Genomic DNA, 15,553 nt, shown 5'->3' with positions numbered 1-15,553 from the left:
TGCAATTTAGATTCCCATGGCTATTATTGGTCTGAAATTTAACTGCCAATAAAATAAACCTAAACTACAGCTCTACGTTGGCAGTGGACTCCATTTCTCTTGAGGTGAAACTACACTCTTAATTGGGTGATGCCTTTATTGTATGCAATTCTAAACTCTGTAGGATCAAGAACTGGGCATCTATTTTTTTTAAAGGGGTAAAATTCTAAAAGAAAAGGCTGAGTTCAACAAGATTGCCTCTAGGAAGTTAAGATTTCAGGTGTGAACACAGATGGGTCGCTGCTTTTGTTATGAGAATTATCAATACTTGACTCATTTTCTCTTATTTCAAAAGTAAAAAGTATTTTAAAACTTATAATAAACTATTACAGAAAGCAAATAAAGATTTACATGATATACAATGAATAGCTATATCTACCCCACTCAGCTAAAGAGAAAAATATTATAAATCCACTCACATAATATCCCTTTCCCTTCTTCTTCTCTATAATTCAAAGTTTCTCCTACTTTGTCTGACTTCAGTCTTTATTATTTTCACGCATTTATTTATATTACATACAAATATATACTATACTGTATATAAATAACAATGCATAATAATTTAATACACACTGTAAATGTATTTGTGTGTATACATATATACCTGAATGATGGATAATTAATCAACAAAATACATGAATATAATACTCATTCATGGATTCCACCATATTTATAAAGTTGCTTAACAGCTAAAATTTATTTTTTATTCCAAAATAAATCTCAGTGCCTTTGCAGTCATTCATGGAGAGAATAACATAACTTTTGAAACTCATGTTACCAGCTGAAGTTGAACAAGGCAACACTCTGCTTTCTCATTTCAGCTTTCAAAGTATAAACAAGAATCCTTTTTGTAGTCTATTAGGTGCATTATATTTTGCATTTTTATGCTTTTTTATGATGATTTCACTATTTACAAAAGAACTTCAAGCATACTGCTGAAGCACTGTCTGGTGTTTTTAAGTGCAAGAAGGCTGCAAGGTGCCTTACAGAGAAAATATCAGTGTTAAATAACCTTTGCTCAGGCATGTGTTGTTCTGTTGGCCATGAGTTCAATGTTAAGGAATCAATAATATATAAAAAATAAGGTGTCTTTAAGTGGAAACACACATAAAACAAATTTATGTTTTGATCAGTTGGTAGAAATATGACTAAAACTATCGCGTCCCGCCATCTAGGGCGATGGCAGGAGAATGATCACCGAAGGCCTGGTTCGTTAGGAATCTTTATTATGGGCGTCCGAGCATCCATCTAGCGAAAGGCAAAAGCAAAAAACAACCACCACCACTTTCTCCAGGGCAGCAGCTTATATAGCATATCCCAACCAATCAGCTGACTGATCACGGGCCAGGTTCAGTCTTATTGGAAGCATGTGAAAAGCATGCTATGAGCATGAGCACGGAAATGGGGACAAGCCAATCATGGAGACTTCCTTATGCGCTGAGCTGTAGGGCCAGGAAGGGTGGTGTCTAGGAAGCAGGCACCATCTTTAGGGCGTTGTCCAGCTAGAGTGGGGCTCAGCCTTGGCTGTAGGCCGGGCCCCCACATCTCCCCCTTTATTGTTTTATAACCAAAGGGCTGTCGGGATCATGCTTGTCTTAGGTCGTCCGGAGTCTGTGGCATTCTTACCTGTCCTCAGGCAACAGACAACTTAGGTCTGCTCCCTGTCTTAGGTTGATATGCGCAGCTCCCGATCTTACCCGTCTTTGACTACTGATCCAGCATATTAAGCCATACTCTAGGGGAGATGCCTTCCTCTAGTGCTGCCATGGCCTGCAACAGGACCTTCTGTTAACAGACTTTCCTCCCAAGCAGGAGGAGGCCCACAATTAGCAATATTCCTATGACACCTACACCTGACCAGGCTTTGGTGGCATTTAACGCAGCTTCAGCTATTTGAGCTACGGAGAACATCTCTACCTTCTTGGAGCTAACATTCAAAATTTCTAACCGTAGCTGAGTGGTAAGCTCGTCAAGCTCACTGGACTAATTTGTGGTTAACATCTTGCCTAACTGTCTGGACAAGTTGGCAGCTTTAGAATAATTATGAAAAGGAATACCAGTAATACACCCCCGTATACGCAGCCCACAGACAAAACCTCCCCCAAGAGGTCCAATTGTTCTTGAAGAAGGTTCATGCGTTGGTTGACCAAGGCCATCCCATTCTTAAAATGGCCGTTGATGACGTTCTGCGTTGTCATTGCCGAGGCAGTGGCCTGGGACAGACCATTCAGCGTCTCTGCCATAGGAATGGTGATAGCGCGGCGGTGGCTGCAGCTGCAGCTCGGCTCCGCCGTCGCCTGCTATAGGATCCACGGCAGGAGCAGAAGCAGTGCCATCATCTTGTACCTCTGCTCTGGGGTTTTCCACTCTGCGTATCAGATGTTCAGGCACCCAAACAGGGTTCTGCTGGTCCTGCGGAAAAACACAAACCGAGCCTCGGGTCCAGATTATCACTGGGTTCAGGCCTTTCCATGTTCCTTCCAACACATCCTTCCACAAAACTTTAGGCATGTGTTTTGGATTGGATCGTTGGCCGTGCTGCTCTGCTGCACTGCAGCCATTTTTGTCCAGTGTTAAAAAGTGTAAAATGAATAATATGATGTTTAATTTGTCTCTGGGGGATCTAAAGTCTTCTCCTATTCCCGCTTTTTGTTTATATAAGGCATTCTTGAGGGTGAGGTGGGTGCGTTCCACCATACCCTGACCCTGAGGGTTGTCTCTAGCTCCCTGCTGCTCTCATGACACAAAAGGATGTCATCCATATAATGATAGATGCCTTAGGCAGGGCCATGGGCAGTGGCAAACCCAGTTGTATTGAGCCCATAAGCACCATCTGCTTATTTACAGCTCTAAGGTCATGTAAAAGCCTCCACTTCCCTGTTTTCTTTCTTATGCAGGGGGAGGTAGAGGCCTGAATATGCTTGGCAGCAAGCTGCTCCTGTACTAAAGTGTGGGCTGCTTCCTTGTTCTCTTTAGTAAGGGGCCACTGAGGAACCCAACCAGGAATCTCAGATCGCCACTGAATCTTTATTTGCTGTTCTCCTTCAGTGGCCCCAAGGAAAAACCCAGCCCGGGCCCTCCAAATCGACTGGGCATAATGTTAGACAAAGGAATGGGCTTTTCTCGACCCGACAAGTTCTTCCCAAGTCCACCTGTCCCGGGGTAGCCCTGTCTTTTCATACTCCATATAGGAATCGTCCCTACTGGGAGCGGTTCCGCTTGATCTGCTTTGCACAGATCGTTCCCTAGTCTTTCCCACAAGGGGGCAGTGATCCTTCCCTCATCCAAAAACCACTGTGCATGCTTCTCAACAGTATGTAAGAAAGCCCTTGCGGTTTTAGCCTTTAATGGAGTTCCATTAGCCCTTAGGAGTGCCCGGAGTGGTTCCTCCGCCTGCATCCTAGACACCTCTGAACCCATAGTGCAGAGGAAAGGAGGTTGACACTATATCTAAGTTGAGGTTACGTGTGCCCGCACTCGTACCCCTGAATTGAGTCTCCTTACAGCCTGAGAGTCCTCGCTAACTGGTTTTCGTCGCTTCCCGCGAACTTTAGTCTACGTCGCCTTACCTGCAAACTTTCCACAGTGCTCTTATTCTTTCGTGAGGAAATGCAGAAACATATACAGACTAAGACAGAACAAGACAAGGAACACAAAGGCTAAACACACACACCACAATTGCTTGCATTCACACGACCTGATGTTGCTTTCACTTTGTCCCTGACCATACTCACCACTCTCCAAAATGTCAGTCACTCGTGTAACTCTTCCAAAAGGTGTCCACTCGGATCGCCGCAGGGTGAGAAGTTCCACTCTGTCCTCGGACGCCAGGTTTTTGTCCCGGGTTTTGGCACCAGCTATCGCGTCCCGCCATCTAAGGTGACGGCAGGAGAACGATCACTGAAGGCCTGGTTCGTTAGGAATCTTTATTATGGGCATCCGAGCATCCATTTAGCGAAAGGCAAAAGCAAAAAACAACCACCACCACTTCCTCCAGGGCAGCAGCTTATATAGCATATCCCAACCAATCAGCTGACTGATCACGGGCCAGGTTCAGTCTTATTGGAAGCATGTGAAAAGCATGCTATGAGCACGAGCATGGAAATGGGGACAAGCCAATCATGGAGACTTACTTATGCGCTGAGCTCTAGGGCCAGGAAGGGTGGTGTCTAGGAAGCAGGCACCATCTTTAGGGCGTTGTCCAGCTAGAGTGGGGTTCAGCCTTGGCCGTAGGCCGGGCCCCCACATAAAACCTTATAGGAACATAACCCTGAGTTTCCCCTAGGAACAATGGTTCAGGATTTGCTATTCAGTATTCATAGTAATTATATAGAAAACAACTATTATAAATAATGAGCATTGACTATACATACACACATGTATATGTATATACACATGTATGTATGTATGTATATATCTGTACACATATATCTGTATATACATATATATACTTATAATGTATATCTGTATATGCATATTTATCCATACCTACATTTTTGTATATATACATATTTGTATATGTTTTGTATACACATACATATTTGCATATACATACATATTTGAGAGATTATATATATGCATATAAATCCCAAAACAATATATAGCATTTTACAAAAGTTTAACTTTATATAAATTGCATCATTTATATATTTCTTTTGAAACATTCTGTTCATTCAAAACTTATTCTTTTCAGTCAAAATTATGTAAGAAATTCATCCATATTCATCAGTGGAACCCATACTCATTTGTAGACTATTCATTCCTTTTCATACTAATCACTGAACAAATGTTTATTGAAAACCTACCATGAACCAGGTATCTGTTCTAGGTACTAGGGATATCACAGTGAACAAAACAGTGAACAAAAAATCCCTTCCCTTATTGAACTCATAGTCTTATATGTAGAGAAAAACATTAAGTATCATTTAGATTAGTAAATATTAATTTTTCAGTATATAATTATGTCATTTATTCAATAAATGATTATAGAATACTGTTATAGGTGCTAGAAGCACAATACTAAACTGTGTGTGGTTGATTTTACATTTATCTATTTTTATTGCATTACACATCACAATTGAGTGGGATTTATTATTGGAATGCAAGGTTGATTCAATGTATGAAAAGTCAACCAATGTAGTATCACATTAATAGAATAAATGTAAAAAACCAAACTATATGATCATCTCAATTAGTGCACAAAAAGCACTCAACCGAATTCAACACCCTTTCATGTAAAAAACATCCAGTAAGCTGGGAATACAAGGATTTTATTCTTTTTGATGCTATTGTAAATGGATTATTTTCTTGATTTCATTTTTGGATTATTCATTGTTGATATATAGAAACAAAACTGATTTTTGAGTGTAGATTTTGTATTCTAAAAGAATAAAATACTTAAGAATAAATTTAACCAAGCAGGCAAAAGACTTGTACACAGAAAACTATAAAACACTACTGGGAGAAATTAAAGAATTCACAAATAAATTGAAAGGCATTCCTTGTTCATAGAATGGATGAGTTAATATTGTTAAAATGTCTATACTGCCCAAAGCAACCCATAAATTCAGTGCAATCCCTATCAAAATATCAATGGTATTTTTGCAGAAATAGAAAAAAAAACACCCTAAAATTCATACAGAATCTCAGAGGAATCCAAATAACCAAAAAAATGAAATAGGAAGTTGGAGAACTTAAACTTTTGACTTCAAACATATTGCAAATCTAAAGTAATCAAAACAACATAGTCCTGGCATAAAGATAGACATATAGACCAATTAAACAGAGCAGAGAGCCCAGAAATAAACCCTCATGTATATGGACAAGTGATTTTTTATGAGGATGCCAAGGCTACACAATGGAGAAAAGATAGTCTTTTTAAAAAATGGTTTAAGAAACTGGATACCCATATGCAAAGAAATGAAGCTGGACCCTTACCTTACACCATGTACAGAAATGAACTCAAAATGGATTAAAGATTTAAACATAAAACATGAAACTATAAATTCTTACAAGAAAACATGGGAAAACTTCATAACATTGTATTTGGCAATGATTTCTTGGATATGAAATGAAAAGCACAGGCAACAAAAATAAAAACAGACAAATGGGGCTACATCAAACTTAAAAAGGTCTGCACAGCAAAGGAAACAATCAACAGAACAAAAGGCAACCTCTGGAATGTAAAACATATTTTTAAACCATATATCTTATAAGGGTTAATAACCTTAATACATAAAAATATCACAACTCAAAAACAAAAACTCAAATAACCCAATTTAAAAATGAGCAGAGGAACTGAATAGACATTTCTCCAAAGAAGACATCCAAATGGCCAACAAACATATGAAAAACTGTTCAATGTCACTAATCATCAGAGAAATGCAGATCAAAACTATGAGATAACATGTAACATTTGTCAGGATAGATGTTTAAAAAAGAAAACAGAATGTAATAAGTATTGGTGAAGATGTGGAGAAATTGGAACACTTGTGTACTGTTGGTTGAAATGTGAAATGGTATAGCCACTAGAGAAAACATTATGGAGGTCCCCCCAAAATTAAAAATTACATTACCATATGAAAAAGCTATCCAACTTCTGGGTACATATATGAACAACTTGAAAACAGGATGTCTTGCCAATGGGTTTCAGCCCTGGGCAAGTTCACTATGGATTCAGTGAGACTGAGGAATGATAATGGAATGTTCTTGGGGTGAAAGGGTTTATTACCAGCTTGTTCTCCTGGCAATAGGATGAGCACTAGAATTACATCTGCATCCAACAGTCTGCAGGTCTCTAATCTTCCTTATCTCTGCCTGTGCCCAGAGGACTGGGAAGAGCTTTTTGCCTATGGGTGTGGAAGCAGTAGCCCAGCAACAGGTCAGTTACATCATCAAGTAGTTTAGGTTCAGGTAAGGATCCTGGCCATAGGAAACTTCACTTTATCCACACAGGATTTCAAAGAGATATTTGCACACTGATGTTCCCTGCAGCATTGTTACCAATGGATGAATGGAGTGGAAAAAAACTCTTACATGTTATAGATATTTACTTTGAATGCTTTTGGCACATGCATGCATATTCATATACCTTTATACAGTCTCTCTCTTTCTATCTCAATGTCTTGCCAATGGGTTTCAGCCCCGAGCAAGTCTGCTATGGATTCAGTGTGACCAAAGAAATTGACAGCAAAACATTCTTTGGGGTGAAAGGGCTTATTACCCAGCTTGTTCTCAAGCACTACCGTCTCTGCCTCTGCCCAGAGTACTGTGCTGAGCTCTCCATGTAGTGCAATAATAGCTTATTGCCTAAAGATGTGGAAGTGGCAGCCCAGCAACAGGGCAGTTACATCATCAGATGGCTTAAGTTCAGTGAGGATCCTGGTCATAGGAACCCCAACTTCCCCACACCAGTCTATGATATTTGTTTCATTGAGATTTTTGAAGATGATGGATGGATGGATGGATGGATGGATGGATGGATGGATGGATGGATGGGTGGATGGATGACATAAAAGCTGGGTAGTGAGTGTGGGGAAGTCGGGGTTCCTATGGCCAAGATCCTCACTGAACTTAAACCACCCAATGATGTAACTGGCCTGTTGCTGGGCTGCTGCTTCCACACCTGTAGGCAATAAGCTATTATTGTGCTATATAGAGAGTTCAGCCCAGTGCTCTGGGAAGGGGCAGAGATGCTAGTGCTGGACCTACTGCAGGGGAAAACAAGCCGGGTAATAAACCCATTCACACTGAAGAATGTTTGCTGTCATTTTTGGTTACATTGAATTCATAGTGAACTTGTCTGGGGCTGAAACCCATTGGCAAGACATCTGGCTTTGTGGAATCACCCCCACCCTAAGTAATCTCCCAACAGGACATATGAGTGAAGCAATTCTTTCTGCTTCTCTAGGGAGGCAATGTCTGCATTATAGGAATCTGTTAACAGACTTATTTTACTGTTATTACTGTTAGTAAGAGTGGATCACTCTGCATCAATAATTTAGCCATTTATGCTTTCAACACTGCTTGTAGAAAAATTGACTTGACCTTTGTCCAAGGGCTACTGAGTCAGACTTTAATGACTTCTTATTGACGGCATTCTCAATGCAGTTCCATGATTATGCAATAATTCAGCATCCTTAGAGTAGAATCAGTCCAAATCAGTAGTAACCTCTTTTAAATACAGAAAATAAAGACGGCAGCTGAAGCCCATCCTGGTAGAGCATCTGGAAAGCAATTAGATCTTTAATAGGCAAACACTTCACCTCCATCAGCCTCACATTTGCACGTGATCACAGGTACCTTTGGGTAATGGGGGATGTGTGTACCTCTGAGAACTGCCTGTCCTAATTCACTTTTCACACATTTATTTTATTAGGTTTCTAGTAGACTTGCTGTCCTAAAATATGGTATAAAAGTGGAAGGATGTTAGACTTATAAAGCCAGCAAAGGGTAAATTGTTTAGTCTTGAGTGTGAAGAAATGAATTTAGATAATACATTTGAATGTCATTAAAAAGAAAAAGAAAAATTAGAACATATGGCTGTATCATGTGCCTTATTTAAAAATTAGTAGCATTTTAATGTATTTAAATGTTGATTCTATATATTATAGGTTTTAATGTAGGGTTCTCCTGTATTCTAGTTTATTCTCAACAGTTTTGAATTACAGAGAGGACCAGGAATGAATATCTAAAATTGATCTGATGAACAAAAAAGAATGTCAATTTTTGCTTTGCTTCCAATATATTGAGGTTATAATTACTTTCAACATTTTCTTATTTGTATTTAAAGTAAGTATCATACTTATTGGCCCTTTTCTCTCTTGCTTCTTTCTCTTCTAATTTTGATAAAAAGTTGAGAAAAAACCTTTTTTCCTAAATATTTTTTATTTTTTTGTTGAAGGGCAGTGAATAAAACTTGGATTGCTATAATGCAAAAAGTTTCAGGGCATGTGAGTAGACTGGTGCCTAGATAAAGTTATTAAACTTAGATCAAGGGAAGAAAATAAAACAATGGATTCCAATGAACTTAATCACTGAAGTCTAGCTTTGATTAAGTCAAGTTACTGATAAAAATAAAAAATAAATTCAACCACCGATGAGGTGCCCAGAAATATGCATAATCATCTATTACTTATTCCATTTAGAAAATGACTTAAGCAAAAATATTATTCAATGGGAAGGGCAGATTAGGGCGGGAAAGGGCAGAACTAACTCTCATTATGAGCATCTACTTTATGCCAGGTATTTTACACTTGGTATTTCATTTGATCCTGAAAATAAATATTTAAGGTAGGCATTACAATCTCATTTTACACATAAGGAAACAAACTAAAACTGGTGAATGGCTTTCTTAGCTAAGCAGAATTAAGTAAGGGGGGGAACAGAGTTTCAAACCAGATTTTTATTACTACAGAGTTTATTATCTTTATAGAATGCTGCCCTTTGAAAAAAAGAAAAATATGGGACTAAAAAAGTATTCATGAGCACTGTACATAAACATTTATAGTGTATATTTTTGTCAAATTTTATTGAAATTTTAGAATTCTTGACTATAGAATTTTCACCTTAAAACCTTCAAGTTTGGGATTTTTGAAACTACAGTGAAAGCTTTAAAGGATTGTACAAAACTTAAGCAACATCTTCAGATTGAACTAAGGGGAGGTGGTTGGTGTGAAATGCTAGCTGGACAGACTGATTTTCAGGAGTAGCGGGATGGACTGAAGATCGATGGTTCAACAAACCAGGGGGTGTTTGCTGTAACTAGGTGAGAAGGAAAGGCTGTCTGAAGTTAAAATAGGGGTTTGGGAAGGCAGAGATAAAAGTAACCTAGAGATCTAGAGACCTAGACCCAACCCAGAAGATGAGTCGACATCAGCCCTGAAGCAAAGAGAGGGGAAGAAAGAAGCAGTTGTAGTCGAGGCAGCATGAATGCCCACAACATAGTTTATTCCTGCCTGCCATACAACACTGTTGACCATTTTCCTGTACCCTGCCTGAGATGAGCAAACTTGGGGTGGCCCAGTCACAGACACATCCATGCTCAGTAGCGGATCAGCAGCCTGTGCCTTCTCTGAGTGGGGCACACATTTTCTGGTCCATGACAGTCATTCAGAGATTTCCTGAAGCATGAAAAGTAGGGAGATGAGAATCCCTAGACACCCCAAAGCTTAATCTTGCAATACCCCAAAACATGTTTTTCAGACAGAAGGAGTGAGACATAGATGAGCTCATGTTTTTCTTCACCCACTTTACCTCTATGCTTAGGGCAATGCAGTCTGTAGTCTGTAGTACCAGAGCTTTGCATCCTTCTCCGCAGAACAGAGGATGGCTTTGGTCACCCTTCACCTTCTCTCAGGGATCCTGAGAGATAGAGTTTAATGAGCAGTAGTACATCCCCAAATTTTGGAGAACTTTAGTTTTCTCTGTTGCTGTTAAAGAGGACATCACAGGGTTTCTCTGATTCTCTCTGCATTCTTGCTCCACACGCATAAGTCTAGGAGTTTAGCTAGAGTTTAGAGTGGATACCCATTGTATGATATCTTCTCTGCAGATTAGGATTCGACTGAAAGATTAGCTGGTAGAAGGTTCAAAATAGCTACAGGTTGTGCAGTATTGTCCAGGACTTGGAGAGGGAAGATTTCTCCAAAGCTTTAAGTTAGGGCTGATAGGTGGAATGAAAATGCAAATTTCAGACTCCTAGCCCAGTGCTGCCTGGTCTAATAAAAATCCAGTCATTCTGATTCACTTTAAGGGCATAAAATATACAATAAATCTCTTTTGCCAGTCTTGACATCAAAGATTAAAAATGGCAATCCTGGGGATACTTTAAAAATTAATAATGTTGAAGTAAAGAAGAGAGTGCCATATTTTTGCTATTTGCTGAGCTAAGTAACTAAAAAGGCTTAAAAAGAGTCTAAAAATGTCAGAAATATAGATGAACCTAATCCAAAATTGTTTTCTGTAATGGCCTCAAATGACTCTTATTCCAATGGGTATTCCAATAACTAACACAAAAGAAATAGTTGTCCTTTCTGTAAGATTGGTCCAAGCAGGGCCGCCATTTAGCCTACATAGTGGCTTTGTGTGAATTAGAAAACGGTGCCTCCTTTGGGTGGCAGCTGCCCATGTGGCAGCTGGTAGGGGAGTGAAAGCTAGACTAGAGCCCCTTACCACCCTGGCCTCAGTGCACTGCTCAACAGCTGGGTGCAGCATCTCTGGTTAAGTTAAAGTAAGTTAAAAACCTATTCCTGACCGAGTGAAACCTAAATTGAGAGTCTTAAGAAACATATAATCTGGTTGGAAAGAACTCTTAATCCCCTGGAAGGCTTCATCAAGACCAGTCTTGGACATACTATTTAAATACTCTGTGTCTCTAGTCCTCAAATACTTTCTCACACTAACTTTTAAGAATGTTGTAAAATTAAAATATTTATCCAAGTGCACAGGGTGAGGATGCATGCCAATTCATAGATTTATAGGCTTCTGATAAATTATTCATTCACCTCTCAACAAAGGTTTCACAGAAGGGAATTTGCATCCACTCAGGTAATTTACTTTGTTTTCAAAGACAAATGAGACTCCACTGAAGGATGCTGTCACACAGATTTTACATTTTCAACATGTCACTGTGGTTAAAATGAAGGTTCCTATGGCCAGGATTCTCACCTGGCCCTGACTGGCCTGTTCACTACACACATGTGGGCAATGTGTTGCTATTGACTCTATATAAAGAGCTCTGCCCAGTGCTCTGGGTGACATGGTGGCACAGCTGCAGGAGAGCAGAGCAGAAGCTGGAGTGGTGGCAGCGTCGAGGACAGAGGCCCAGAGGACGGCTGTGCAGACCAATAGTCTCAGAGGCAGAGACAGGCTTGCTGTGTGCAGACTTGCTCTGAGTGAATGGGATTTTAGTGATTGACCTGCCACTTGTGGAAATAAAGTTGGGTATTACTCTTTCACCCCAAGAACATTCTACTGTCATTTCTTTGGTCACATTGAATCCATAGTGGACTTGCCCGGGACTGAAACCCATTGGCAAGACAGTCACCTTTGTAACATGTTTGCAACACAGAGGGGAAGATGTAGCCCTCCCTCCATCTGGAACAAATAGAACACAAGGAACAGCTGACTGTGGAAGGTAAAATTTGATTGTAAAATGAAATTTGTAGCTAATTTTTTAAATAGTTCTTTTGGGGGATTTTTATATCCCTACAAAATAATATATACCCATTGTACAATAGTCAAACAATATAAAATATATGAAGTAAAAAATTAAAGGTCCCCTTTACTATCCCCAAATGCCACTCCTCTCACCAGAGGAAACCACTGTTAATAACTGTTGTTTATTTCTAGGTTTTATTCTAAGAAATAATACAGACATGTATCTATACACATGTTTAGATACTGTTTTTAAGTAAACTTTTAAAGTATAACATATATACAAAAGTAGGCATATTGTAATTTTGTAGCTTAATGAATTATCACAAAGTGAACACTCCAATACAACCACCACCCAAATAAAGAAACAAAACATTATGAGCTCCGCCGAAGCCTCCAAATGTCCTTTCTCAATATACATACAGTTTTTGGGTATAAAGACAATCATAAGATACACGTATGCAATAATTTTTCTACCAAGGACACATGTTCTTGTTACACCACTGTATAATATATATCTGGCATGGGCTTACCATAGTCATTTAACATTACCCTATTAATAGATAATTAGATTAGTAGAATAGTGGTGTATAAAATTTTAAGCTCAGCATTTTCAGTTCTTTGTTTTACCAATATAAAAGCCATTCTTTTTTAACTTTATTTTACAAAAAAAAATTGTGAACAATTTTTCAAGCATAAAATTGCAATAATCCAGATATTGAAAAAGGCCTGCTGGGGAGATCACTCATCTGAGTGATTCTTGTAAATATTATTTAATGACAGGACAAGAAGTTCATCTTGGCTTCTTGCTACCACCTGTCTCACCAGAGCAGGTGTTTCTGGCCAGAACATGGAGAAGAACAACCACTGTTACAGTTTGAATCTTGGAGCCAGTGCTCTCTGGGAAGAAAAGACTCTGGTTTATAGTATTTGCCAATTCCTTTGGTGTTATTACTCCCACAGGACCAATTCAAGTGACCAGATCGACCACACTGAACATATCATATTTGCCTGTTTCCTTGATGTGGATAAAATGGAGGTCCTTATGGCCAGGATTTCCACCTGGCCCTGGTTGGCTAGCTCACTACACACATGTGGGCAATATGTTGCTATTGACTCTATATAAAGAGCTCTGCCCAGTGCTCTGGGTGACACAGTGGCATGGCTGTAGGAGAGAAGAGACGAGACTAGAGTGGTGGCAGCAATGAGGACAGAGACCGAGACGGCTGTGGGTGCAGAGATGCCCAGAGATAGAGACTGGCTTGCTGTATGCAGACTTACTCTGAGTGGGTGGGATTCTAGTGATTGACCTGCCACCATGGGAATAAAATTGAGTATAAACCCTTTCACCCCAAGAATGTTCCATTGTCATTTTTTGGTCTCAATGAATCCTTAGTGAATTTGCCCGGGGCTGAAACTCATTGGCAAGACACTTGCCAGCTGTCATTTGGGGGCTATCCTTCCATCTACAGGCCTCCCCCTGGTCCTTACATGCTAGAAGCCCCTCCATCTTAGAGCAAGCAACAGGCTCTCACACTTGAAAGCTCTGACTTGTTCTGTTTCTAAGGGATCATGTAATTAGATTGAGCCCGCCTGTATAATCCAGGATAAGCTCCCAATTTAAATTCTGTGACCTTAATCACATTTGTAAATTCCTTTTTGCAATGTAACATCTTCAGTTTCCAGGGATTAGAGTACGGACATCTCTGGGGACTTATTGCTTAATTGACCACACTTGCATCTATATTAGAGCTTCAAATCTTTCCAAGGGAGGTTTATGGAAACAATTTCAAACAATAGTGATGATAGAAGATCTTGATTTCTTCCTAGTTTATGAGACTAGTTCTAGCATTTCATCATTCAGCATGATGCTGGCTTTTGACCTGAGGAGTTATGTGTGTGTGTATGTTTATCTGATGGCCCTTTAATACATATATATTAAAAGTATCATTTATACTTATTTTCTAATTCTAAAAAATCAATAATGGATGTTCAACATTGTCAAATGTCTTTTTGGCACCACTATAATGCTTTGATCTGTTAATACAGTATATGAATGATATTATTTATATCAGTTTCCCTATTATTGAATTACCCTACATTTTGGAGTTGTTTTAATATGTGCCTATAATCCATATCATGTGAGGCATTTTGGTAAGTTTTTTAAATATAATCTTCTATTTTGTGCTTGTTAAGTTCTCATATTGGGGTTATTGTGATCTCATAAAAAAAATTGGGATGATTCATTTCAACACTCTGGAGCTGTTTAAATCACTATGCCAATTATCTGTTCTAAGTTTAAAACGACTTATCTGAACACCACTAGGCCTAGCACAGTTTGAGAGAAAGCTTCTTTAGTAATTTTCTTCATTTTTTTTCTCCTTTTTGGGTCTTTTTGAATCAGTGTTTCATTAAAAAAAAATCTAGTCCTTCATCATGGGGTATTTCTCACATTAAGTGCTTACATACATACCTTGAATGAACACTGAATACATCAAGTGGGTATAACCAGTACACTTGCTTTTTGCTTGTATCTTCCCTAGGGTAGATGGACAATAATGCTACTCACTGAGGGAAAAATATGTCTAAAACATTTTAATAACATTCATAGTAAGAAACCCACCTCTTAGTAGTACATAGATAGGAATGAAAATAAGTTAAAGCAATTTCATCAAGTTCTCAATATTAGTTTATAACTTTTTCCCAAAATGAAGAAAATGAAGCCATGCTTCCAAACTCCATCTTCAATTTTTCATTAGTACTCAGTTTCAACAACTTATGCTTTAACATTATAAATTTACAGCATCTTTTGGTGAATGAAATGGATTTAAAACTAATGTGTTTCCTAGAATGAATCTTCTTGTGATAGAAAATAAAATACAAAACACCCTATTAAATTTGAAAAGTTTTCGGTGATTATTTTTGCAAATGTGCAATATTCAGATCATCACCTACTTCATGGAAAATTATTGTTGAATTATTGAAAATGTCACAATCATAGGTAGAAACTATTCTTCTAAGCTTTTTGCTTTCATTTATACTCTTTTAAATAGCATTTTAAAACATGGCTGCATTCTTTTCTTGCATAGAAATATTAAAAGAATTAAAATAGAGAAGATAATAGGAGAAGTAAGTTTGAATGTCCATGTTGCATCTTTTAAATTTGGGACCAAAAACACTAAGAGATTTTTCCTTATCTCAAATATTCTCAACAGAAGTTTTCCTTTTGGTAACCTGTATATGTCAGCATGCAATCACAGTTGTTTATGATCAACCATACAGTGAGTAGGATAAGTAGAATATACTCAAAGTAAATGCATCAGCCTTCAAGTAATTTACAATTTTTACAGAGTCTGAA

The sequence above is a fragment of the Manis javanica genome, chromosome 1 (assembly GCF_040802235.1).
Source record: "Manis javanica isolate MJ-LG chromosome 1, MJ_LKY, whole genome shotgun sequence".
NCBI lineage: Eukaryota > Metazoa > Chordata > Mammalia > Pholidota > Manidae > Manis > Manis javanica.
This window is presented reverse-complemented; position numbering follows the sequence as displayed.